Genomic DNA, 25,739 nt, shown 5'->3' on the forward strand with positions numbered 1-25,739 from the left:
TCATTAAAAAGGGTTGTATTGATTGCATATTAAAATGAAAACACGTTGAATATAATGGGTTTCTTCTTACTTTTTTAATGTGCCTACTAGAAAATTTAAAATCCCTTGGAGAGCTTATATTTGTGGCTCACAGTATGTTGCTATTGGACAATACTGCTCTGGGGGCTAAACATGTCACCAATCCTGGAATGGTAATTCACTTCTTTTTCCACGGCTCCCCTGAATAAGTCTTCTTTTCGCTCTCTTCTCCATGTTCCTTTTCTCTGAAAAATAAGGGCAATTTGGAGAACTAGCCCTATCAGTTATTACAACATGTAAAACTTAAATTGTTATAGATATGTGATGCAGGTTCAAAAATCAACGTTGACATCATAAAATAGAATCCACTAATATAAACAAATACAAGTGGTACTTCAATAAATAACAAGTGGTATCTCAAATCAATGGGGAAAATATGAATAAATAGTTTTGAGATAACTGAATAGCCATCCAGAAAAATGTAAGTTAGATCTAAACTAACACTTTATATGAGAATAAGTTCAAAATGGATCAAAGATTTAAATGTATACATAGGAGCCCTAAAACTACTAGGAAGAAAAGATGAGAGAATTATTTATAACCACGGCATGTGGAAGACCTTTCTAATAAAAATACAATATCTTAAAGCTTTAAACGAAAATAAAAAATTGGAAAAGGTGAGTATATGAAAAAATTTTAAATTCATGGCAAAAACCATTACAGGAAAAGTCAAAAGAAAAAGTACAAACTGACAAAATAGATTTGCAACCTTATCACATAGGACTCATTTAACATATTAGAGCTTCTACCAATTAATAAAAGACCAGCACCCCAATAGAAAATTGGCTTGTCTATTTACCATTTTCCACTTTAACATTTTTTTGAACCATCTAAGTATGTTACATTTTCAAAAGAATTAGTAAAATAAAAATTTTAAAAATTAGAGATTACTCCGGCTACTGTTTGAGTATGTTTCAATAAAAACCATTACACATACATATTGACTTGTGTGAGTGGATATTTTTTTAGAAACCGATAAATGTTGGTAGTTTTGTAAGCTGAGCTGACATAGTATGAAAATTAGTGCATGAACTAATAAGAAAGAAAATTGACCCAGGAACTGAAGAGGCAGTTTATACCCAGAGGTAATTGCAAGAACTTACACACATTATGTAACCACTTTTCCTTCTCCATCCCCAACTGTTACATTGACAGAAATTTTAGGAAAAGTCTTAGACTTCTAGTTGGGGCAAAATTGGATATTTAGGGAACTTTATTTAGTTCTTAGGAGGTAAGGTGATCCCAGCTGATATTTGGGTAATTAAAGAATAAAGCTAGTGCTTTATTCTAGAAGTCAGAAAACCTGGACTCAAAATCTGTCTGTGATGGCTAATAAAGACACACGAACACAAAATAAAATGACAGGAAGATCTGAATCTCCCCAGTATCCCAAGTGTCTAGTACAGGACCTGGCACAGAGAAAACAATCATTTCTAGTTCCTTCTCTTGTCTTTCTCATTCTGAGAATTTTTTTGTTTACATGACTGTCTCACCCAGACTATGAATAGTTTTAAGCATGTATATTAGTTCCATTTGCCTGTACTGCATATATCAGGAAAAAATTCACATGGTTTAAACATGAGAAAGTATTATTTCCCTCTCATGTTAAAAAATGTCCAGACTTGAGAAGTCTTGGGCCAGTATGGTAGCTCCATTGCTGTCATCAGGGACCCCAGGCCCCTGTCATTCTGCTCACCAGCTTAGTACATGGCTTCCATTCTCAAGGTTGTTTCATGGTTCCAGATGGCTGCTAGAGCTCCAGCTATCAAACCCAGTGTGCATAAAATAATGAGTGAAAGAAGATAGACATAAAAGAGTATATGTTACATGTGGCAGTTATCAATTTATTGCCTCTCAGTTCTAAATCTATTCTTTTTTTGCCCTGCTTTGTGATTAGGTACCTGATCCTGTAAACATTCTCCTTTGCCAGTTCATTCAATATTATCAATGGTTCTGCTGGGACATTGCAAATCTGTAGCAGGAAGAAGGGCTCCCCTTCCCAATTCCAAGATACTGTTTTTGGTGTGCATGACAGCTGGCAGTTGGCATGTGGGTGGCTCACATTGGCAGCTCTCACAGACCCACACAGGCCTGTGTCCTCCAAGCGAGTTTGTCTACCAGCAAGCAGGCCATGGCAACGAGCCAGTTCTAGCCCATAACTTCCAGAAAGGTTCTTAGTCACCAGCAGGCTGCCTGCTCCCGTGAGAGCCACACCCTTTCTAACGAGGTCTGCATCTCAGGGCCGAGGTGAGGCTTCTTGAAATCCCCATAGTCTTCCTCGATCCCTGGAAGCCCTAGAGGTAGCAGCTGCCATCTGTATTTGCTACCTTTGTACTCCTTAGAGTCATCTTTTACCCATTTTTGTGGTTAACTATCTTTTACTAGCAAATAATTGTTTATACTAAATTTTCCCGGTTCAAATTACTGCTGTAGTTTCTGTCTCCTGATGGGACTCTGTCTGATTGACTATGTGATTCCATTTAGATAAAGTTCAAAAACAGGCAAAACTAATCTATGGTGATAGCAGTTCCCTCTGGGAAGGTCACTGACTGGGTCTGTCACAAGGGAGCTCTCTGGGATGCTAGGAATATTTCATATTTTAACCTGGATAATAGCTTCGTGAGTGTATGTCGATGTAAAAATCCATCGACGTATATGATTAATATTTGTATACCTTAATCTATGTAAATTATTCTTCAGTCATAACAATGAGAAAAAAATCTATGTTGAATGCTAGAAGAGGAGGTAAAGAGATGGATAAAAAGAGAACCCTTTATAACTGAACCAACCCCCCTTTAAGTAGTTTCCCAGTAGTGTCACACTGCAGGTACCCTGAATGCCGTGCACCTGAGCAAAACAACATGGCCATAACTAGCTGAATAACTAGTGACAGTGTGCCCAGCTCAAAATTAGGGTTCTGTTAGCTAAGGAGAAAGGAGAGTGATAGGTGTAGCAACTAGTAATCTCTGCCACAACAGGTTCTGTATTAAACTTACTGAATATTTATTCAGTGATAGCCACAGAATTTAGCCCTGGGGATAGAACTATATACTAAACGGGCAAGGCCCCTCCCCTCATGGAACTAACAGTCTAAGACTTCTTAATTTAAAGAGCTCTTAGTAGACTCAAAAAATGTTTGTTGAATAAATATGTGAGTGACAAGGAAATGAGTGAATGAATGACTAATGCTTGTTTTAATGGGAATAAATTACTTAAGGAACTGCAACCATGGCTATAAACTTGAGAAGAGCATCTGCCTCACTAAGAAGTGAGCTATCTTTGACAGGCTGGTAGGGCTGATATGTTACACAAGAAAAGTCTTAGAAAGCTATAAATCACCCCACAGAAGTGATTTCTCAGTGGAGGCCAGAGCTGAAGTCCCTCTACTTGGAGTACAGACCAATATGTCACCCTTTCCAGAGCCTGGTTGGCTCTTCCGTATCTCCCAGACGTGTGGTTTTAAATAGAATTATTAAGGAAAGGCTTCAACTAAAAAGCACAGTAACCAAATTCCAGGGAAATACATGCTGCCTGAGAGATAAGGAAGAATTTATAAGCCAAAGGCTTGTCAAGGAACAGTCCACCTTGGATAAGATCTCTGAGCCTCAAACTTGGGTTTAGCTGCAGGATATTCTGCACCTTTTTCAGGGCCTTCTGAGACACTTTTGGGAGTCTTATCACCAGGCAGCACACACACACAAAACTTCTTAATTTAAAGAGCTGAATTGGACAAGACCCACTGCCTGCCTTGAGAGTGGGACATGACGATGACCACAGAGTGTGGGCTTGGGGATATCATTAGAGAGGGAAGAATAGGGGCATTATCTCTGAAGGAATAATGTTCACAAGATGATGGGAGGAGAAGAGAAAAGGAGCCAGAATTGTTGTTTCAAATGTCACGAGTTCATAATTCAAGAGAAAAGCCTGGCTAATAAGTATATCAAAAGGTGTTAGTATGGGAATATGTAGACATGGGTTACCACGTTCTTTTTACAATGGCACTGTAATCCTGTATTGGAGCTGTTTTTAACAGGGTTTAATAAAAAAAAAATGGCCCAGAAGGATAAGGCTGCTGCCCCCTCGTTGTGTAGCTATGAGCAATGACCTATCCAAACCCAAGTTTTATCGACCCTAAAATGGAGGTTTATAATACACAACATGAATGGCTGTCAAAAAAAGAAAATTCCTTGGAGGATGATTAAACTTTATCTGCCAGGTAGGTGCTCATTCTTAAAAAAAAGTTTACAAATGAATCATAAATCATAAATTGCATTGCCATTTCCCATCTGGAAATCAGAAGTTCTAATAGGCACTAGCTATTTAACAAGTGCCTTGCATATAATTTCTATTCAAACCAGATCTTCTGTTGGGTTAGTCAATTCATTTTATAATGAGATGGAAATGTTCCTATAATGATGCCCAACTGTAATGGAAGGGTTTGTAATAGGATGCTACGGAATAAAGAATACAGAATCATGCTTTTGTGTGTTTAAATTATTCACTTATTTACATACCCTGACTCATTCTAAAAAAAGAATTTGAGGTGATTTGCAGCAGAAAGACAATAACATGATAAAATTTAAAGGAAAAAGGGAAAAAAAATTACCAGGGCCGAGATAAATTAGAAGAGTGGGTCATGACATGCAGGAAAATAAAATAAAGAAATGTATTCTGTAAGGGATTACACAGTTGCTATAATTTATTTCTGAATTTGTTTCTGAGCTTTCCTGAAACAAAGACAAAAGGAAGAGATGGACAGTTATGTAGTCCTTCTCATCTAAAGAGAAAAATAAAACTATACTATTTCTTCAGAAGGACAAAGAATCCAATGATCTGAATTAGAGAATGAGTTATATAATCCTGGATAAGGCATCCAATGTTTTTGGGTATCTCTGATTCCTTAAAAATGAGATGCTGAAGGTCTTGACCAGGTGATTGAGTTTTAGCTAATGAAGTGAGTGGAAGCAATATGTAGCCCTTTTAGATCAAACCTTCCATGGGTGACCTCTTCTGTCTTCTCCTCTGCAGGCTGCAAGTCAATTCTGAGTTTCCCAGGTTGGGTTCTGTATTAAGCAGACTCTGAGATGGACGTTTGTTAGGGAGTGCCTAGGGATCAATACCTGTGGAAAGAAGGGGAAAACGTAGGATTGGGCAGAGGGACAAATTGAGCTGTGAAGCAGGCATTACGTCAGCCTTGGCTGACCCCTTGCGCTCTCAGGAGCTAAAAAAGCCTGTTAGAGTCAGCTCATGTGGGGCTGAAATGGCTAGTATGCCCATTTCAGTCAGTCCCTGGATGCAGGCCACTCTAGAGGGTGACCCTGGTCAGCTCTACAGAGCTCAGGCAATCCTTGAAGAGGATAACATCTGAAGGCACTTCCGAGAGCTGGAGCAACTAGTCCTTCTTTGAAAGGGCATCTGGGTGGTACATCTCTGTATCCACCCCACAGGGTGAATTTCAAAGTCATAAGCTAAACGTGGCCGAGTCCACCACGGCATCCCTACCTCTACTCTGTCACATTGAACCACTTAAATTTAAAGGTTTATCTAGGGGCTGGCCCAGTGGTGCAGAGGTTAAATTCACATGTTCTGCTTTGGCGGCCCGGGGTTCGCCTGTTCAGATCCTGGGGGCAGACCTATGCACCACTTGTCAAGCCATGCTGTGGTAGGCTTCCCACAGATAAAGTAGAGGAAGATGGTCATGGATGTTAGCTCAGGGCTAATCTTCCTCAAAAAAATAAAAAATAAAGCTTTATTTGTTACAGCAGCTAGTATTGTGTTAACACACACACAATCTTTAAACATGCCTGACACTTGAATAAAAGACAAAGTCTATAGTGCCTATGTACTAGAACGGATATTCCCACTTCATTAAATTGAGAGTTAATGCAGAGTCTGAACAGAAGTCTGTCTGTGAAGTTGACAGAATTTGTCTCCAAGGCCTCAACTTTCGTCCTGTGACTTTCCCATCCTCACAATCAGCCATTCTCCAGCTTACTTCATAAACCTAACAAGTACATTCATGCTTCTCACACTTGTTGCCTTTTGAAAAACCTTCTTTTATTATCTTCATAAACTCAGCACTACTTCTAACAAAAGTTACAGTGAGATTTTTTTTCTGTGAAAAATGCATTTTTAACCCCAGAAATAGAGGGATGTAACCATTATATGGAATTTCACGCATACACAGGGGAAGATGAAGGAAATTTGGGGAAATTGGGGACCTAACCAATCTACTAGGAGGGTATATAGCTGTTTTATAAGATGAGTCCTCTTTTCAACTATATGGCTCCAAGCCTGAGTCCTATATGGCCTTAGGCTACACCAGCTAGGAATTAAAATGTGGTCAATTCATAAAACTTATCCATATTTATCTCTGAGGAGTCTTGTAGGAATTCTCAAGTAACCTTTCTATACTCTTCTACTCTAATCCCCTCATCGCTGGCGTCCATTGCCCAAGAACCCAGGTGAAGCACGTCTTACCTCTGCAGCTATAGTCATGCTGAGGAGGCTGGAATTCATGGCAAGCGCACTGTCTCTTTGATCTGTCCAAGTGCCCTGAGGTGTCGGTGTGGAGTACACTATCAGAGAGCTCTCCAGGTTGGAACTGCTGTCCCAGGTAGAAGAACAGAGACAGCGCCTCTCTCTTTACAGGTCTTCTCAAGTGAACACTGTTGTTTTACCCCACAGTCAGAAGAATCCCCTGTAAAAAGCAGTGCCTCATGAGAAGCTACGCAGATTTAGTGTAAAGCCCCTCTTTCTACAGATGGTAGTCAGTTCTCAATTCTTGGAATTGAGTCAGCTGGGCTCGGCTGGGCTGTGGGAACCACTCTCTGGGAGACATGCCAAGCTATCATCTTTAACCCATTTTGTCAGCACAGGAATATACTCTTTCATTCTCATTTCTAAAAACCCTCATTCAAATTGACTCCTGGCAGCAGCTCTGCTAGATCATATCCAAACACATCTAAACCCCAGCATAGGGTTAAGTTGCAGCTTGCACTACATATACAAAGAAGTAAATTTAAGAAACAGGGTAGTAATAATAATATTATCAGTAGAATAATAGCCCACATTTATTGAGAGCTAACTGTGTGCCAACCACTGTGCTAAATGCTTCTTAAGCATTTTCTGATTTAACTACTAACACACCCTCTGCAAAAGATATTATTCTTTTTCACCATAAAAAGGTGAACTAAGGTACAGAGAGTTAGTAACATGTCCAAGTTCACAAATTTAGGAATTTGTGAGCCTGGACATGAACCTCAAAGCTTAAGTTTACAACCACTCTCCTCTGCAGAGTCACAAGGCAGTGACCTTCAAGTTAGTATACCCCGTTTAAATAATTTGAGCACTCATTTCCTTAGATGTGGTTAGGCAGAATGTGTACAGCTTGGTTAGCCCTTCAGATTTTTCTCAACCAGATACTAAAAAAAAAAGTAATAGGAACTCTGCTAAGAACAGAACATCTTTCTGAGTAGGCTGCTGTGTGATTAAAGGCATCAGTATCCACCTGCTGTCTTTCACCGAATCTGATCATCCTTTAGGCTTAAAGTCTCTTGAATCTCTGGGAAATGCTAACACAAAGGACAGAGAACTCAGTAAAGAAGAGAACTCTGTTTCTGAGGGACTCCAGGAATTAGGAAGATGGGAAAATAATAGGGACGGATTGTGTAACCAAGAGGGGGAGTGTCCAAAATAAACTTCATTATCTAGCCCAACATAGATAATCTCGGATTATCCTGATCCTGGCTTCTTATCAGGCATTTTGTAGAGCTCACGTATTTGGAGTTTACCATATTCAATAGCTTCTTTCAATTCCCATGCTATGTGACATCTCTGCTATTAGATGCCCTCTCTTTCTTCATGCTATCTCGCTCTCTCTCTCCCTACAACAACTCCTTTAATATCATTTGCTGCAGCAACAAACGATCCCCCAAATCAGTGGCTTATAAAACAAATATTTATTTCCTGTTCACATTACACGAGGGTTGCAGGTTGGTTACAGCTTGGTTGGGTCCACGTGTCTTCTCATTTTGGGATCCATGATGATTAGCTACCATCTGGCCCATGCTTTTCTCATAGCAGAGGACAGAAACAAACAGATGAAAAAAAAAAAAAAACAGAGCCATTTCATGCTAATTAATTAAAACTTCCTTTTAGATGTGGTGTTTGTTATGCCTGTTAACAAATCCATTGGCTTAAGCAAGGGCATATACTTCATCTACCATGGTCGTGGGGAGCATGACAGATATGGAGAAGGAATGAATAATTGTGAGCAAATAATAAGATCTACACTAATTGGGTCTCTTCCAATTTCTCTGATCATGCTTACCCAGTCACAGAACCTGGCACTTCTCTCTCTGACCCTCTCAAAATGCTGTATGCTGTAGACGTCTATCCTTGCTGTCTTTTCCTCTCCCTTCACATGTTTTCCTTAAGCCAGCCTGTCCCTATCCATGGTATCACCTACTGATACTCTCACATCTATATCTTTAGCACCATTTCTCTCCTTTATTTCAGGCTCATATTTTCCTTAGTATTGAATATCTCTATCTGAATAGCCCTCTGGTACTACAGACTCAAATTATTCAAAAACTAATTTATTGTCTATCCTATCCTGATATTCCCTAAATTCGTGATTTCCCTGCATGCTCTGAGTTGTCTACTACAACCACTAGTCCTGCTACATGTTAATCATGAGTATGAAGCCTTGCATCCTCTTACTCCTTCTCTCCCTAAATTCAAGCATCACAATAGCCTTCTTTCAGTGGGCCCCATTCTCCATCCCTACTGTCCTAGTCCATGCCCCACTGTCCTATCAGCAGTGAGTCACTTTAATGGGCTTCCAACCAGTCTTCCCTTTTCCAGATTCTCCCAATTTCAATTCCTCCTCCTACCATCAGAGTGGTCTAAAACACGAAATAATCATGATATTCCTGAGGTGACAATCCTCCACTAAGCCTCCGTCAGTGCAGTTCAAACTGTTGGAACCACTGGGGTCCATAGAGGGGTCTTATGGACTGACAAGGAGAGAAAGGATCGGCATTTGTACACTCCCTTCTCCTTATTTAGCCATAGAAGCTCTATTTTATAGGTGGGTACCACACACTATTTGAATAAAGGTTTCCTGAAATATCAAGCCAACAGACAAAAAGTACTTTGACAATCCCTCCCCTGTAGGATATAAGCAATTTGATTAAAGGTGTACAGTTACAGTCAGGCTTCAATCTCCTTTTCTAACTACACCTCTTCCCCAAATCTTACCTCATACACAGCCTCATCACCAGGACATCAGCTACACTGAAATACTCAATGTAGTTCCCTCGGCCCGAAGTGTTCTCTCCTTTTCTTCAATTCCAGCAAGACAACCCCTGCTCTGAATTATAAGATGAATCTCAAGTGAAGCCATCTCTGACCTGCCCATTCCCATCCCAGCGAGCCCAGGCAGTAGCTGTCCCATTTAAATCCCTCTTGAACGGCACATTTTACTCTACAGGTTTGCTTTGTCTGCCTTCCCGAGTAGTTGGGAGTTTCTTGAAGATAAAGCTATCTTACTTGCCCTTATATTCTTGGTGCTCTGCACAGTGTCTGGTACAGAGCAAGTGCTCAAATTATATTTATAATGGGACTGAATTAAAGCATTAATAGTAATAATGCACCCCATCCTTAAGCAGAGCCCTAGAAAATAGTGGTTGCTTTTTGGATCCCATAGTGGACATCTATCATTGTCAAGATCACCGAGTGGCTTTTGAATTCCCTTTCTATGTTTGGAGTTTCCTTTCAAGAAGAAAGCCAGAAATCACTCTTTTTGCTTCTCTTTTATTTAGAACATGGGCATGAAACCAAGACTGTACCCATCAGATGACTTCTTGTGAAACTGAGTTAGATGCAAATAATGTAAGGAAACGTGGTTTTATCTTTGGGTGAGAGGACAATTAAGGTGCTTGTCTTCTTAAGAATGGAAGTAGTGGAGACACTGATATCTGTCCTCCAGCACTATGGGTGTGTATTGGATCAACAATAAAGGAGTATACCCTGATGCAGCACCCATGGGTTTGAACCTGATTCTTTGCCCCTTCCAAAGTTTATTTTAATATTCTTAATAATCATGTCATGTCCTATATATCCGCTAAAATTAATCAAGAGAAAAAGCCTAGTTCTGAGAGTTCATTCCTCATCAACCAGACTGTAATGCCCTCAAGGACTGTGCATCTTCTTCTCTGGTCCCATCTCACCCTTCTCCAAAATCCTTTTATGGAGCTTTCTGGAATTCACGGTCCATAATCATCAAAATCCCCTATACCTTCTATCTGGTTGTCTATATATTCTCTGTGCCTTCTTGCTTTAATTTAAAACTGGCTTTTCCCTGAGGCATTGCTTCTTCTGTAACCCTCTTCCACACTCCTACTACCTTGGGGTCTAGAAGCAGCGTAGATGTCCTCCTTGTTCCTCATGTATCTTTCTTTTTCTTTTTTTTTTTTTTTTTTTTAAATTAGTTTATAGTTGTTAGCATATTTTAAAGATTTTATTTTTTTCCTTTTTCTCCCCAAAGCCTCCCAGTACATAGTTATATATTCTTCATTGTGGGTCCTTCTAGTTGTGGCATGTGGGATGCTGCCTCAGCATGATTTGATGAGCAGTGCCATGTCCGCACCCAGGATTCGAACCAATGAAACACTGGGCCACCTGCAATGGAGTGCGAGAACTTAACCACTCGACCACGGGGCTAGCCCCCCTCATGTATCTTTCTAGACTATGGTCCCTCCCTTCTCCCTAAACCCATCCCAGTTTTGATGTTCATGCCATTAGATTATAACACCTACTATTCCAGTTATTAACAGATTGTCAGATCATTCCCCTCATATACTGAATATTTCAAACCTAGCTCACTGTCACTTTCTCCTAAATAACTCCTTTCATGACTCCTGGTTCTTTTAATACATATATGGATAGTTCTCCCATTGCCCTGGCCTCTGAGTTTCTTAACCTCTTCCAGTATTCTGATCTTCCACTCAATCTTAACCACCCACTTCCATTCTTATACCTTAGGTTTTTTATTTACCAATAACAGAGCACTCTCCATTATTTCATTTTAAGCATGCTGCTCTCCAACAACCACATCCTGTCTTTCTGGCTTGTTCTAAGACCCCACACCCAATTTTTTGAAATTCCTTGAGCCCTTAATCCATTGATCTTACCATGTTTCATTGTCCCTCATCTCCATTATATCTTTATTTCTCTGTTTTCCCAGATTATACTCTATAGTCTCATTGTAATCACCTCCTTGCAGAAACCCTCAATATCCTTCTCTTCCTCCATTGTATTCTCCTTGAAGGATCCAGTTAAATTGGAAAATTACCTTGGGCAGGTGAGCATGGCTGGAGAAGGGCATAGGATCTTACCAACTTACTTTAAATCCATGATCACTCACTTCAAGTGGGCCCTCGGGGCTGCCCAGATATCCTCCTATTTTTCCAAAGTCCCTTCACTCTCCTGCTCTCCTAGACATCTATTCACACCTACTTTCCTCTCTTTAAATGTCCAATATTCTCCCCCTACCATCACTTTCAGTTGATGACAATATTTTCTATTTCACCGAAAAAAATGTAAATATAAAAAAACTTTCCACGCACTACTACCCCAACATCTGCCTACCCACCTGCATCTATACCCACCTGCATCTATACCCACCTGATTGCCTTCTATTCTGTTAGTATTGATATCAGTCTCTGCTCCTTTGTAAGGCCAACTCCTCTAACTTTGCACCTGATCTCATCTGCTCTCCCATAGTCAAGAGCATCTTCAACAATTATCCCTTCTCCCCTCTCTCCTGGGTTATTATTTTTTCATCTCTGCTATATCAAATATGTACAAATATGGTACAATTTCTTCCATCTTTACAAATCCATCCCTTGTCCTACGGTCTCGCATGATCATTTCTTTCTTTTTAAAGCAAAACTTGTCAGAAGAGTCTTGTAACTCACTGTTTCCTCATTCCCTTTTACCATTATCTCTTTTTTTAATTGAATAAACATTAGTTTATAACATTATATAATTTCAGGTATACATCATTATAATTCGACTTCTGTATACATTACATCTGTCACAATACAAATGACTACCTTTACCCATTTTATCCTCCCCCCACCCCTTTCCCCTCTGGTAACCACCAATCTGTTCTCTGTACACATACACACACACACATATATATATAAATATACATGTATCTTATCTTCCATATATGAGTGAGATCATCCAGTATTTGTCTTTCTTCATCTGACTTATTTCACTTAGCATAATTCCCTTAAGGTCCAGCTATGTTGTCACAAATGGAAAGATTTCATCTTTTTCATGGTTGAGGGGCATTCCATTGTATATATATATATACCACATCTTCTTTATCCATTCATCTGTTAATATATGCACTCGGGCACATATATCTTTTTGAATTCATGTTCTTTGGGTAAATACCCAGAAGTAGAATAGTTTGATCACGTGGTAGTTCTATTCTTAGTTTTCTGAGGAATCTCCGTACTATTTTCCATAGTGGCTGTATCAATTTACATTGCCACCAGCAGAGCATAAGGGTTCCGTTTTCTCCACATCTTCTGCAACACTTGTTATTCTCATCTTTTTGATAATAGCCATTCAGGGGCTGGCCTAGTGGCATAGTGGTTAAGTTCACATGCTTCACTTTAGCGGCCCAGGGTTCACAGATTCAGATCTTGGGAGCGGACCTAGCACTGCTCGTCAAGCCATGCTGTGGCACCAGCCCACATAAAGTGTAGGAAGATTGACACAGATGTTAGCTCAGCAACAATCTTCCTCAAGTAAAAAGAGGAAGATTGGCAACAGATGTTAGATCAAGGTGATTTTTTCTCACACACACACACACAAAATAGCCTTTCTGACAGGCATGAGGTGGTATCTTACTATGCTTTTGATTTGTATTTCCCTAATAATTATCTTCTTCGGAAAAATGTCTGTTCAGATTCTCTGCCCATTTTTTCATCAGGTTGTTTGTTTTTGGTTGTTGAGTTGTATGAGTTCTTTATATATTTTGGGAATTAACCCCTTATCAAATTTGCAAATATCATCTCCCAATTGGTAGGTTGTGTTTTTGTTTTGTTGATGGCTTCCTTTGCTGTGTAGAAGAGTTTTAGTTTGATGTAGTTCCATTTGTTTACTTTTGCTTTTGTTTCCCTTGCCTGAGGTGATATATTCAAAAAACACTGCTAAGACCAATGTCAAAAAGAGTATTGCCTATGTTTTCTTCTAGTTTTTTGGTTTCGGGTCTTACATTCAAGTCTTTAATCTGCTTTGAGTTAATTTTTGTGTATGGTATAAGACAGTGGTCTACTTTCATTCTTTTGCATGTGGCTGTCCAGTTTTCCCAACACCATTTATTGAAGAGACTTTCTTTTCTCCATTGTGTGTTCTTGGCTTCTTTGTTGAAAATTAGCTTTCCATACATGTATGGGTTTATTTCTGAGCTCTCAATTCTGTTCTGTGTGTCTGTTTTCTGCCAGTATCATGCTGTTTTGATTACTATAGCTTTGTAGTATACTTTGGAGTCAGGAAGTGTGATGCCTCTTGCTCTGTTCTTTTTTCTCAGGATTTCTTTGAATACTTGGGGTCTTTGGTTGTTCCATATAAATTTTAGGCGTCTTTGCTCTATTTCCTTGAAAAATGTTATTGGAACTTTGATAGGAATTGCATTGACTCTGTAGATTGTTTTAGGAAGTACAGACATTTAACTATGTTGATTCTTCCAATACATGAGCACGGAATGTCTTTCTATTTCTTTGTGTCTTCTTTAATTTCTTTCAACAATGTTTTATAGTTTTCAGTGTGTGGGTTATTCACCTTCTTGGTTAAATTTATTCCTAGATATTTTATTCTTTTTGTTGCAACTGTAAATGGGATTGCTTTCTTGATTTCTCTTTCTGCTATTTTGTTGTTAGCATATAGAAACACAATAGATTTTTGTGTGTTATTTTGTAACCTACAACTTTACTGCATTTGTTTATTTCTAATTGTGTTTTGGAGGATTCTTAAGATTTTCTATATATAAAATCATATCACCTGCAAACAGTGATGTTTTACTTTTTCCTTTCCAATTTGGATGCCTATTTCTTCTTTTTCCTGCCTAATTGCTCTGGCTAGGACTTCCAGACTATGCTAAATAAGAGTGGCATGAGTGCGCATTCTTGTCTTGTTCTTCTTCTTAGATGGATAGCTTTCAGTTTTCTACTATTGAGTGGATGCATCATCTATGGCCTTTATTGTGTTGAGGTACTTTCCTTCTATATTCATTTTACTGAGAGTTTTTGTCATATGATCATTTCAATAGATGCAGAGAAAGCATTTGACAAGATTCAACGTGCATTTATGATAAAAACTCTCCATTATCTCTTGAACTCACTGCAGGTATGTTTTCATTCTCACTGATCCCCAAGCTACTCTGTCAACCACCAAGACTTACACCTTGTAAAATCCAACAGCATTTCCTCTTCCTCATGCTACATGACCTATTAGCAGCACCTGTTACTGATAACTTCCTCCTTTTTTGAAACACATTCCTCACCTGGATTTAGGCACATTACTCTCACTTCTCCTTCTACCTGATTGAACTTCCTTTCTCAGTCTCCTTTCTGATTCTCTTTCGTCTCCCTGATCTGTAAACATTTAGAATGTCCCAGGCTGTCTTTGGACCACCACTCTCATCTATCTCCACTTCTCCCAGGTGATTGTCTCTAATCTCATGACTTTCAGTAACACTTTTCAGCACAAATGTCACAGTTTTCATAAAATCCATCAAGGCCCAACATGATCTGGTCCTCATCACTTTTTTGACCTCAAATCCTATTATCCTTCTCCAGATCTCCAGTGCCAGTTCTCCCTCAGAACATTCTACACCATTCCTTGAACATGACATGCATGCTCTCACGTCAGGGCCTTTGCACTTACAGTGTCCTCAGTCTCAAAAGGTCTTAAATGTGCACATGGCTACTGTCCTCACTTCTTTCTAGTCTGTGATCAAATATTGTCTTATCATGATGTTTCCCCTAGACACCCAAGGTAAAATACAATACTCCCCTTCCAACCCAGAACTCATTATTTTTTTATCCTGCTTTGGAATTCTTTATTAAATCTATCAACATCTGACATTTTACTAATTTTATTTATTTGCTTGTTTGTTAATCCCCTGTTGTCTCCCTCCCTGAAGGCAGGGGATACATCAGTTTGTAATTCCGCTATCTCCAGCTCCCAGTTCTGGGCAGGTGAAATATTTGTTAAACAAATGAATGAATAATACATTCCTTTTCTGCTTAAACAGTCTTGAGTAGATTCTATTTTATGTTAATGTACAGGGTGATAAAGGCTGCTACTCTCCCAGAAGCTTCTATATCCTAGAAAAATAAATTGCTGTAGCTTCTAGCCCTGCCTTTGATTGCTTGAGATCCTATCTCATCCTTTCCTTGGACTCATTTTGTTAGAGCTACTCCTAGGTGCTTTATCTAAAATGAATGCCCTGATATCTCTAAACAAGGGTGAGGAACATTTTTTAGTAGTAAATCTGTGTAGATTCCTTGAAAACATTCAATATTAAACAGAAACCCTTTTAAACTAAAAACAAATAATAATAATTGATTGAAATCAAAGCTATGTAGTTGACTTGCAAAAGTGAAAGCCATAGTGCTGGTCTACACAGTATTTGAGCTTTCGATAATCTTTCAGAGAAAGCTGAATAATTTCTTAAGGAGGAAATGTTGAGTCATAAAAGGATGTCTAGATATCTACGTAGTTCTGAAAACAACTCAACCTATCCATAAAATCAAGTAGTAAAAGCTAGTTTCCTAGAAAGATATTTGCAACAACCTCCTCCCGTCTCTCTCCTTTTCTCTTTCACTCCTGCCTAACTTGCCTTTGAAGCTACTCTCCTCCTGGTTCCCCCTTCCAGGATCTATATCTGGCTTTAGTGCTCCCTCAGGCCTGCTTGGAATTAGTATATTCCCTCTAGGCATGAGGTATTCCAATAGAGTAGCCACTACCCACTTGTAGTTATTTAAATTAAAATTAACTAAAAGCAAATAAAATTAAAAATTCAGTTCTTCAGCTACACTAGTAGCATTTCAAGTGCTCAGTAGCCACATACGGCTCATGACTACCATATTGGACAATACAGAATGTTATAGAACATTTCCATCTTCGCAGAAAGTTCTGTTGGACAGCACTTCTCTAGACCCTCAGGATCCCACTTCTAGAATCCTAACTGATATTTTAATATATTCAGTCTTCAGCCTTTGCCTCAGATTACAACTCCCACTGCAGTTCCAGCCCCTATAATACATAATATTAATACAGGGTTCTAATAATAATTATTAATCATAATACAGGGCTTGGTCAGCCCTTTGTCATAACAAAGCAGAGATTAGATAACGCCGAATCCACTCTAAGATCTTCATTTCCACTGAGCCTGGTGATGAAGTTAAAATCACACTTTTCTTGAGAACAGTGAAAAGTACTAATCGAAGGGGAATCTGCTGTATAGGAGAAGAGGCAAAGCACCAAGATTGGAGGAAATAGGACTTTGGTAGTAAATTCCTGTGAAAGTATGCAGGTAATATAACTTCAAGGGGGCGGCGGGCCCGGTGGCACAGCGGTTAATTTTGCACGTTCCGATTCTCGGTGGCCCGGGGTTCACCAGTTCGGATCCCGGATTCGGACTTGGCACCGGTTGGCAAAAGCCATGCTGTGGTAGACGTCCCACATATAAAGTAGAGGAAGATGGGCACAGATGTTAGCTCAGGGCCAGTCTTCCTCAGCAAAAAGAGGAGGACTGGCAGTAGTTAGCTCAGGGCTAATCTTCCTCAAAAAAATTAAAAAATAAATAAAACCTCAAGGGAGGGAGAGAGACTAATCAAGAAAAAAAAAAGAGACAGGTTCATGGAATAGTTTGCTTCCTTGTCATCACATGAGAGTACAGTCATGGGTCACTTAACGACGGGGATACGTTCTGAGAAATGTATTGTTAGGCCATTTCATCATTGTGTGAACATCATAGAGTGGACTTATGCAAACCTAGATGGTAAAGCTTACTACACACCCAGGCTATACAGTATAGCCTATTGCTCCTAGGCTACACACCTGTACAGCACGTTACTGTACTGAATACTGTAGGCACTCACTGCAACAATTGTAAATATTTTTGTAACTAAACATACAAAAAGTACAGTAAGAATATGGTATAAAAGATAAAAAATGGTATACTTGTATAGGGCACTTACCAAGAACAAAGCTTGCAGGACTGGAATCTGCTCTGGGTGAGTCAGTGAGTGGATGAGAAGGCTAGGACATTACTGTACACTACCGTACACTTAGGCTACACTACATTTATAAAAATATTTTTCTTTCTTCAATAATTAAAATTAGCTTACTGTAACTTTTTTACTTTGTAAACTTTTAATTTTTTTTAATTTTTGACTGTTTTGTAGTAACACTTAGCTCAAAACACAAATGCATTGTACAGCTGTACAACAATATTTTCTCTCTTTATATCCTTATTCTATAAGCTTTTCTCTATTTTTATTTTATTTTGTTTTATTTTATTTTTTTAAGGATTGGCACCTGGGCTAACAACTGTTGCCAATCTTTTTTTTTTTTTCTGTTTTATCTCCCCAAACCCCCCCTGTACACAGTTGTATATCTTAATTGCAGGTCCTTCTAGTTGTGGGATGTGAGATGCCACCTCAGCGTGGCCTGACGAGTGGTGCCATGTCCGCACCCAGGATCCGAACCCTGGGCCGCCTCAGCGGAGCACACAAACTTAACCACTCGGCCACGGAGCGGCCCCTATTTTTAAAATTTTTAATATTTTTTTACTTTTTAAACTGCTTTGTTAAAAACTGAGACACAAACACATAGATTAGCCTAGGCCTGCACAGGGTAAGGATCATTGATATCTCTGTCTTCCACCTTCACCTTTTGTCCCACTGGAAGACCTTCAAGGGCAGCAACACACATGAAGATGTCATCTCCTATGATAATGGTGACTTCTTCTGAATACTTCCTGAAGGACCTGCCTGAGGCTCTTCTTGAGGAGGTGTCACTCTTTTCAGAAATATACACATGGTAGTTTGCTTGGTTTGTTTCTTTTTATCATCATGGATCTGTTTTCAAGCAGATAACGCATCATGAACATTCCTCTCTATTAATGAAAGCTTTTGGTGTTGGGTTCCATGTAAACTTTACAAGGAGCTTGTTAAGGCCTGCAAAAGCTTCTGCTAAACCCTTCATTGTGAATTTTCTTGGGAGTTCTTCTCTTTTTCTCCTGGAGTTTCCTATTCTCTTGCGTCTTCTTCAGCTATGCACTCTTGTTCCAGTTCCAACAACTCCTCATTAGTCAGTTCCTCAGGAGCCACCTCTAGGAGCTCCTCAGTGTCATCCTCATCCACGTCCAGGTTCAAGTTGTTCGCCATCTCAACCACCTCAACCACAGCCTTGCTGATTTTTGTGGCCTCCTCATCCTTGGCAAATCCTTTGAAGTCATGTATGAACCTCTTGAGTGTCTTCTTCCAGATGCCATTCATACCTTCCTTGGTGACATCATCCCAAGCCCAAGCGAGGTTCTTAATGCAGTCATAGATCTTGTAATCCTTCCAGAATTGCATCAGTGTCTTCTAAGTGTCTTCGTCAGTTGCAACAAAGCCTGGGCAAAATTCCCCTCAGGTAGAAGTCCTTAAATGCTGCTATAAATCCTTGATCCCTTGGATGGATCAAATAAGTGGTGTTTGGAGAGAGAAATACCACTTTGATATAGGGATGAAGATCATCAATAAAAAGGATGTCCAGGGATATTATCAGTAATAAACAAAATCTTAAAAGGTCTGTTATTCTCCAAACAGTACTTCTCCACTTCACTGGCATAGCAATTCAGGAGGGCACCTTGGAAGAGGAGCTGGGTCATCCATGACTTCCTATTGCTCCTGTAGCACACTGGCGGTGTGTGCTTATTGATATGCTTGAAGATCCTGGGATTCTCTCTGTGCCAGATCACAAAGAGTTTCAATTTGTTGCCTGCAACATTGCCCCCAAGCAAGACTTATCCTGTCCTCAAAAGCCTTGAAACCTGGCATTGACTTGGCCTCCATATGGCATTTCAGGCATTTGCTTCCAGAATAGGGAAGTTTCATCCATATTGAATATTTGCCCTAGCAATTAATTTTCCTCCACAACCCGCACACTAGAGTTTCCAAAACTTCTTTAGCTGCCTTCACATCAGTACTCACAAACTCAACACTCACTTTCATGTCATGCAATGAATAACGATTCTGGAATCATTTAAATCACCCAGAACTTGTAGTTAATTCAACATCATAGTCAGGTTCAGCCTTCTTCTTCAACATTGCCAACAAACTTCTTGCTTTGGCCATGATTGTCATGGTGCATAAAGGGATGTGCTTCTGTGTCTGGTCTTCAGTCCAGGTTATTAGAAGTTTCTCCACATCTGATATAGGCCCTTCTCGAATTTTGGTTGGTCTCATTGCCTTCAATGGGGAAGATCCTTTAACAGCTTCCATCTCTGTTTTTGTTTTTCAAGATCATAGCTGTGGCAAAATGAGACATATCTGACTGGAGAGCAAAAATCATCACTTGTTTTCCAGCTTCACAGACCTTAATCACATTTAATTTTGTTTCCAGGTCAATCACTGAATCACTAGAAACACCAGCAGTGGATTTTTTGCACTTAGGGGCCATGATGAACAAAACAGCACAAGATTAAATCAAGCACAAGAGAAAATGATGCAATCAAGAGACACAGTAAATATGAGATGTATGAGGCTGCTGCCGGCATAACACAGCATACTGTATTACAGTAAACTTTTTTTATAAGTAGAAAGAGTATGGTCTAAAATAATGATAAAAAGTATAATATAATAAATACATATACCAGCAACAGAGTTGTTTATTATCATTATCAAGTATTATGTACTGTACATAACTGTGTATGCTATGCTTTTATACAACTAGGCAGTGCAGTAAATTTGTTTACACCAGCATCACCACAAACACATGAGTAATATGTTGTGCTAGACATTACAACAGCTATGACATCACAAGGTGAAAGGAACTTTTCAGCTCCATTATAATCTTATAATACTGCATATAATGTCGTATATACAGTCCATCATTGACCAAGATGTCATTATGCAGCGTAAGACTGTAATGAGAATCTGACTCAGTGGAGTCAAAGGTTTTGCTCATATCTGGGCTGCATAGTCCACTATCTGTGCTATGACAGAAAGACCCCTGCTTTATGAAAGTAGTGTTGTCATGAGGAGAATAAAAAGCAGTAAGTGAAGGCAGGGACACTTCTTGGGCAAAAGTCTGGGTAACAGTTTTGGCTGGGTTTGTGCTCCTAACCCAGTCTTGAAGGGGAAGAAAAATGACTAATATATAATGAAGCTAACCCCTTCCTGGTCTAGAGAGAGCGAGCTACTGGGTAATGTTTGGAATTCCTGCTTAGAAAGAAAACTAAGATACCCAGGAGGCAGTCTGGGAGAAGGCAGATTGCTCCCTCCCCCAGAGAGGTGCTGACTGTGGGTTTCCAAGTGGTATAGGCCACTGCACCTTAGATTGCTCTCCACGACATTTAATATCACCTGAGAGGAGAGGGTTTTCCAGGACCCAGGGATAGAATAGAGGTGCAAATGGAGGAGATTAGCTTATTTACCAAAAAACTAGGTCTTAAGTGAAAGAATTGGGTTTTAATTATAGAATGTCAGGCATCATGGAAGATATGAAAAGGAGGCCTCAGCAATTCTCATTTCCAAAATTCATGCCACAAAGTCCACTTCTAAGTTCTAAACTGTCCACTTTCCTCCCAACCCCCAGAGAAGGCAAGGGTTGAGCAACCATACTGACCACTGCAACCATTCTACTACTGGATGTTCTCAAAATGTAAGTGGACAGAGGCCATAAATACTCCAGGTTGCTTTCAATTCAAGCAACAAGTTTCAATAAAGCTAAATTTTTATATCATTCCTAGCATCAAATCCATTTATTAAATGCTACAAATGGAATTCAGACTATTAAAAAATGTACAAAAGTTGTGGCTAAGCTTCTCTGTGAAATAAATTAGAAATTCATTTCAACATAAGGTACAAGCCACTTTTGCTCTGGGCCAATATCTCTAATCTGTGCAGAATTTCCTTTTGAGACATAGGGATACAAAGGCAAAAGGAAGGGAGGAAGGAAAGAAGAAGAAAGGGAAGGAGGGAGGGGGAGAAGAAGGAAGAAAGAGTCTAGACCTTAAAATCTTCAATGCTTTGTAAAGCTCAGTTTCTTCATTTCAGAAACCTGGCAAGGAACTATTGATTTTCCGAGAGAGAAGCAAGGATCAGTTCATTCCTTGAGGCAATTAATGACTTTGTTATTTAACATTTCTCAAGGGCTTATCAGGCATTTGTTGCATGGAACCTTTCCCAATAGTAGAGCACCGGATCAAGGCCAAAACACAGAAAGCAGAGGAAATATTAGCATGGGCTGAAGACATGTGTATGTGTCTGGACTGGTTTGTGTGGCCGAGGTAAAGATATCATCATTCTGATCCTTGTCCTGACTACCTGCTCTCAGTGTCAACCTCCTGAGCTTTGAGAAACCGTTTGGGTGAAAATGAATGGCATAAATCTGCCATAAATGAAGCACTTATTAAGGAAACAGTGCTGTGTTAGCTTCTCTCACACACATGATTTATAAATGCTTTACAACAATATTGAGGGGCAGGTATTATTCACTGTTCAATTTTCAGATGCAGAGTATTTATGTAATGTGTCCAGGTTGCACAGTTTTATAGAGTAGAGCTAGATTCAAACCCAGATTTTTAATTCTAATCCCACATTGTTTCATGGGAATTAGAATTGTCCTCATTGTAAACAACATATAGGGATTTACTCCTTAATTACAAATCTCTTCTGAATAACTGTAACTTCAAAAAAATCTCAAAAAGACAGATGCGTGTGATATCAGTATCATGATGGAGTGAGCTCTTCCCTTAGACTCTCCCCTCTAAGATACAATGAAAAGGACATTCATAAACCAACAGAAGACATTCACACAACACAATAGACGTCTGAGAGACCCACACAGCCATATGTCTGAAAGTGGAGATGCTGGATCGCCCGGAGGAAGTGGAAGGAGGTAAGGGGATCTCCTCTCCATCCCCAGCAGCAACCTCGGGTGCAGGACTGTGCACTGTGCTGAAAGGAGAGTGGGGAGGGGGTCTCTCTGCAGGAATGCCTTCGCTGTCTGAATTGCCTCCCAGATCTGGGAAAGCTCCACACAGAGGAGGCTAAGCCAATGCAGGGGTGACTTCATCAAGCCAGCATCCCAGGAGGGCAGATAGTGAGGGCAGAGCCAGAACATCCCTGGGATTGTGCACAGGAAGGAAAGCATCCCTCCCCTTGCCTGGTGCACCTGCATGGTTGGTCGGCCAGAGCAAGGGACCCCTGCCAGAGCACCTGCGTATACATTAGTAAAGCAGCAATTGTGAGCAGACAATTGTAGATGGGACCTTTCAGCATAGATTCCAAAGCACAGGCACAGATGCCAGAGATTGCAGACGGCTCAGAATACACAGCTCCTGCCCACTCCCAGTGGCGGCAGATAGAATCTGCTACTAGAGACTACCAATACCTGAAGACATAAATCCACCCCATCAAGTAATATGAGGACATATATTAATACTCCAGACGAGAAATAAAATGACAACCACTCATAAATCAATCCTGAAGGCACAGAAATTTACAATCTAAGTGACAGAGAATTCAAAATAGCTATCATATAAAAACTCAATGAGTTACAAGAAAATTCGGAAAGACAAAGCTGGTTCTTTGAGAAGGTAAACAAAATGGACAAATCCTTAGCCAAACTCACTAAAAAAACAAGAGAGAAGGCTCAAATAAATAAAGTTAGAAAATGAAAGAGGAGAAATTACAATGAATACCACCGAAATACAAAGAATTATAAGAGAATACTATGAAAACTATATGCCCATAAATTGGAAAACCAAGAAGAAATGGATAAATTCTTGGACTCATACCACATCCCAAAACCGAATCAAGAAGAAATAGAGAATCTGAACAGACCAATCACAAGTAAAGAGAGTGAAACAATAATCAAAAACCTCCAAAAAAATAAAAGTCCAGGACCAGATGGCTTCTCTGGAGAATTCTACCAAACACTCAAACAAGACTTAATAGCTATCTTTCTCAAACTATTCCAAAAAGTCAAAAAAGATGGAACATTTCCTAACACACTTTACAAGGCCAACATCACCCTGATCCCAAAACCAGACAAGGGTAACATAAAGAAGGAAAATTACAGGCCAACATTGCTAACGAACATACATGCAAAAATCCTCAACAAAATATTGGCAAACCAAATACAGCAATACATTAGAAGGATCATACACCATGATCAAGTAGGGTTTATACTAGGGATGCAGGGATGGCTCAACATCTGTAAATCAATCAATGTGATACACTACCTTAACAAAATGATGAATAAAAACCACAGGATCATCTCAATAGATGCAGAGAAAGCAGTTGACAAGATCCAACATCCAATTATGATAAAAAGTCTCAATAAAATGGGTATAGAAGGAAAGTACCTTAACATAAGAAAGACCATATATGACAAACCCACTGCCAACATCATACTCAATGGGGAAAACTGAAAGCCATCCCTCTGAGAAAATGAACAGGACAAGGGTGCCCACTGTCACCACTCATTCAACATAGTACTGGCAGTTTGGGCCACAGAAATTAGGCAAGAAAAAGAAATAAAGGGTATCCAAATTGGCAATGAACAAGTGAAACTCTTCCTGTTTGCAGATGACATGATTTTATATGTAGAAAACCCTAAAGAATCCATTGGAAAACTAGTAGAAATAATCAACAACTACAGTAAAGTTGCAGGGTACAAAATCAACTTACAAAAATCAGTTGCATTTCTATACTCTAATAATGAGCTAACAGAAAGAGAACTCAAGAATATAATCCCATTTACTATAGCAACAAAAAGAATAAAATATTTCACAATAAATTTAACCAAGGAGGTGAAAGACCTATCCAATGAAAGCTATAAGACATTATTGAAAGAAATTGATGATGACATAAAGAATTGGAAAGATATATATATATATATATATATATATATATATATCTTTATCAAAGACATTTATATATCAAAATATATACAGAACTTACACACAACTCAACAACAAAAAAGCAAACAACCCGATCAAAAAATGGGCAGAGGACATTTTTCCAAAGAAGACATACAGATGGCCAATAGGCACATGAAAAGATGTTCAACATCACTAATTATCAAGGAAAGGAAAATGAAAACTACACTAAGATATCACCTTACACCCGTTAGAATGTCTATACTCACCAAGACAAAAAATAACAAATGTTGTAGAGGATGTGGAGAAAAGGGAATCCTCATACACTGCTGAAGGGAATGCAAACTGGTGAAGCCACTATAGAAAACAGTAAAGAATTAAGAATAGAACTACCATATGATCCAGCTATTCCACTGCTGGGTATTTATCCAAAGAACAGGAAAACACGAGTGCATAAAGATATATGTACCCCTATGTTCATTGCACTATTATTCACAACAGTCAAATCATTGAAGCAACCCAAGTGCCCATCAATTAACGAATGCATAAAGAAGACATGGTATATATATATGCAACAGAATACTGCTCGCCTATAAAGAAAGACAAAACTGTCCCATTCGCAACAACATGGACAGACCTTGAGGGTATTATGTTAAATGAAATAAACCATACAGAGAAAGAGAAACACCATATGGTTTCACTCATATGTGGAAGATAAACAAACACATGGACAAAGAGAACAGATTAGTGGTTACCAGAGGGAAAGGGGGTTGGGGGTGGGCATAAAGGGTAAAGGAGTGCATTTATATGATGACTGATAAATAATAATGTACAACTGAAATTTCACAATGTTATAAACCATTATCCCCTCAATACAATAAAATAAGCAAAAAATTTTAAAAATAAGAAAAAAACCTCTCAGAAGAATTATACTCAGAAGAAAATACTGTTAAAGAATATCTTTCTATATATTTACTTATAATGTAAACTTTTCACAGAAATTATTTAAATAGAGAATCAAATAGAATATTGCACTGTACTGGATGGCAGGGACATACAGTACTCCTAGCACTCTGCCAAGTTGTCTCCAAAAGTCACAGGAATTCCTGGTCAGGTTTATAGACCTTCTGAATGCTTAGGAATTTTCAACTGGAGAGAAACCTGAACATTTCATTCCATAAAGGCATAAAAGCTAGTGAATGAAGTGGGATTGCAGAGTGCAGGACCTGCAATTATCAAGACACACTGCTCAACACTTAGAATTGACTTACCTTTAGTGTTGCAAGAGAGTCCCTTACAGACATTCCTTCTGAGAGCTACAATATAAGCCATAAGTGACCTGAGGGAAGGGAAGTAGGCATTCTGCCATCTCTCACACACCGAAATGGGACAACCAAGTTACTTTCAGCATGAGGATGGCTCCAGAAGAGCTCACACCAACTGGTTACTGTTCAGCAAAAGTTTCCTGGAA

At 39.2% G+C, this 25,739-nt stretch overlaps 1 long non-coding RNA gene across 1 annotated transcript; it reads right to left on the reverse strand.

Annotated features, from left to right (window-relative positions):
* LOC103554063 (uncharacterized) lies at positions 1-25,739 on the reverse strand. The gene is made up of 4 exons (XR_545620.2): positions 25,540-25,739; positions 6,559-6,778; positions 5,070-5,198; positions 1-263 (listed from the first exon to the last, which is right to left on the reverse strand). It is a non-coding gene; the product is annotated as an uncharacterized lncRNA (long non-coding RNA).

This window comes from Equus przewalskii, chromosome 16 (genome assembly GCF_037783145.1).
Source record: "Equus przewalskii isolate Varuska chromosome 16, EquPr2, whole genome shotgun sequence".
Taxonomy (NCBI): domain Eukaryota; kingdom Metazoa; phylum Chordata; class Mammalia; order Perissodactyla; family Equidae; genus Equus; species Equus przewalskii.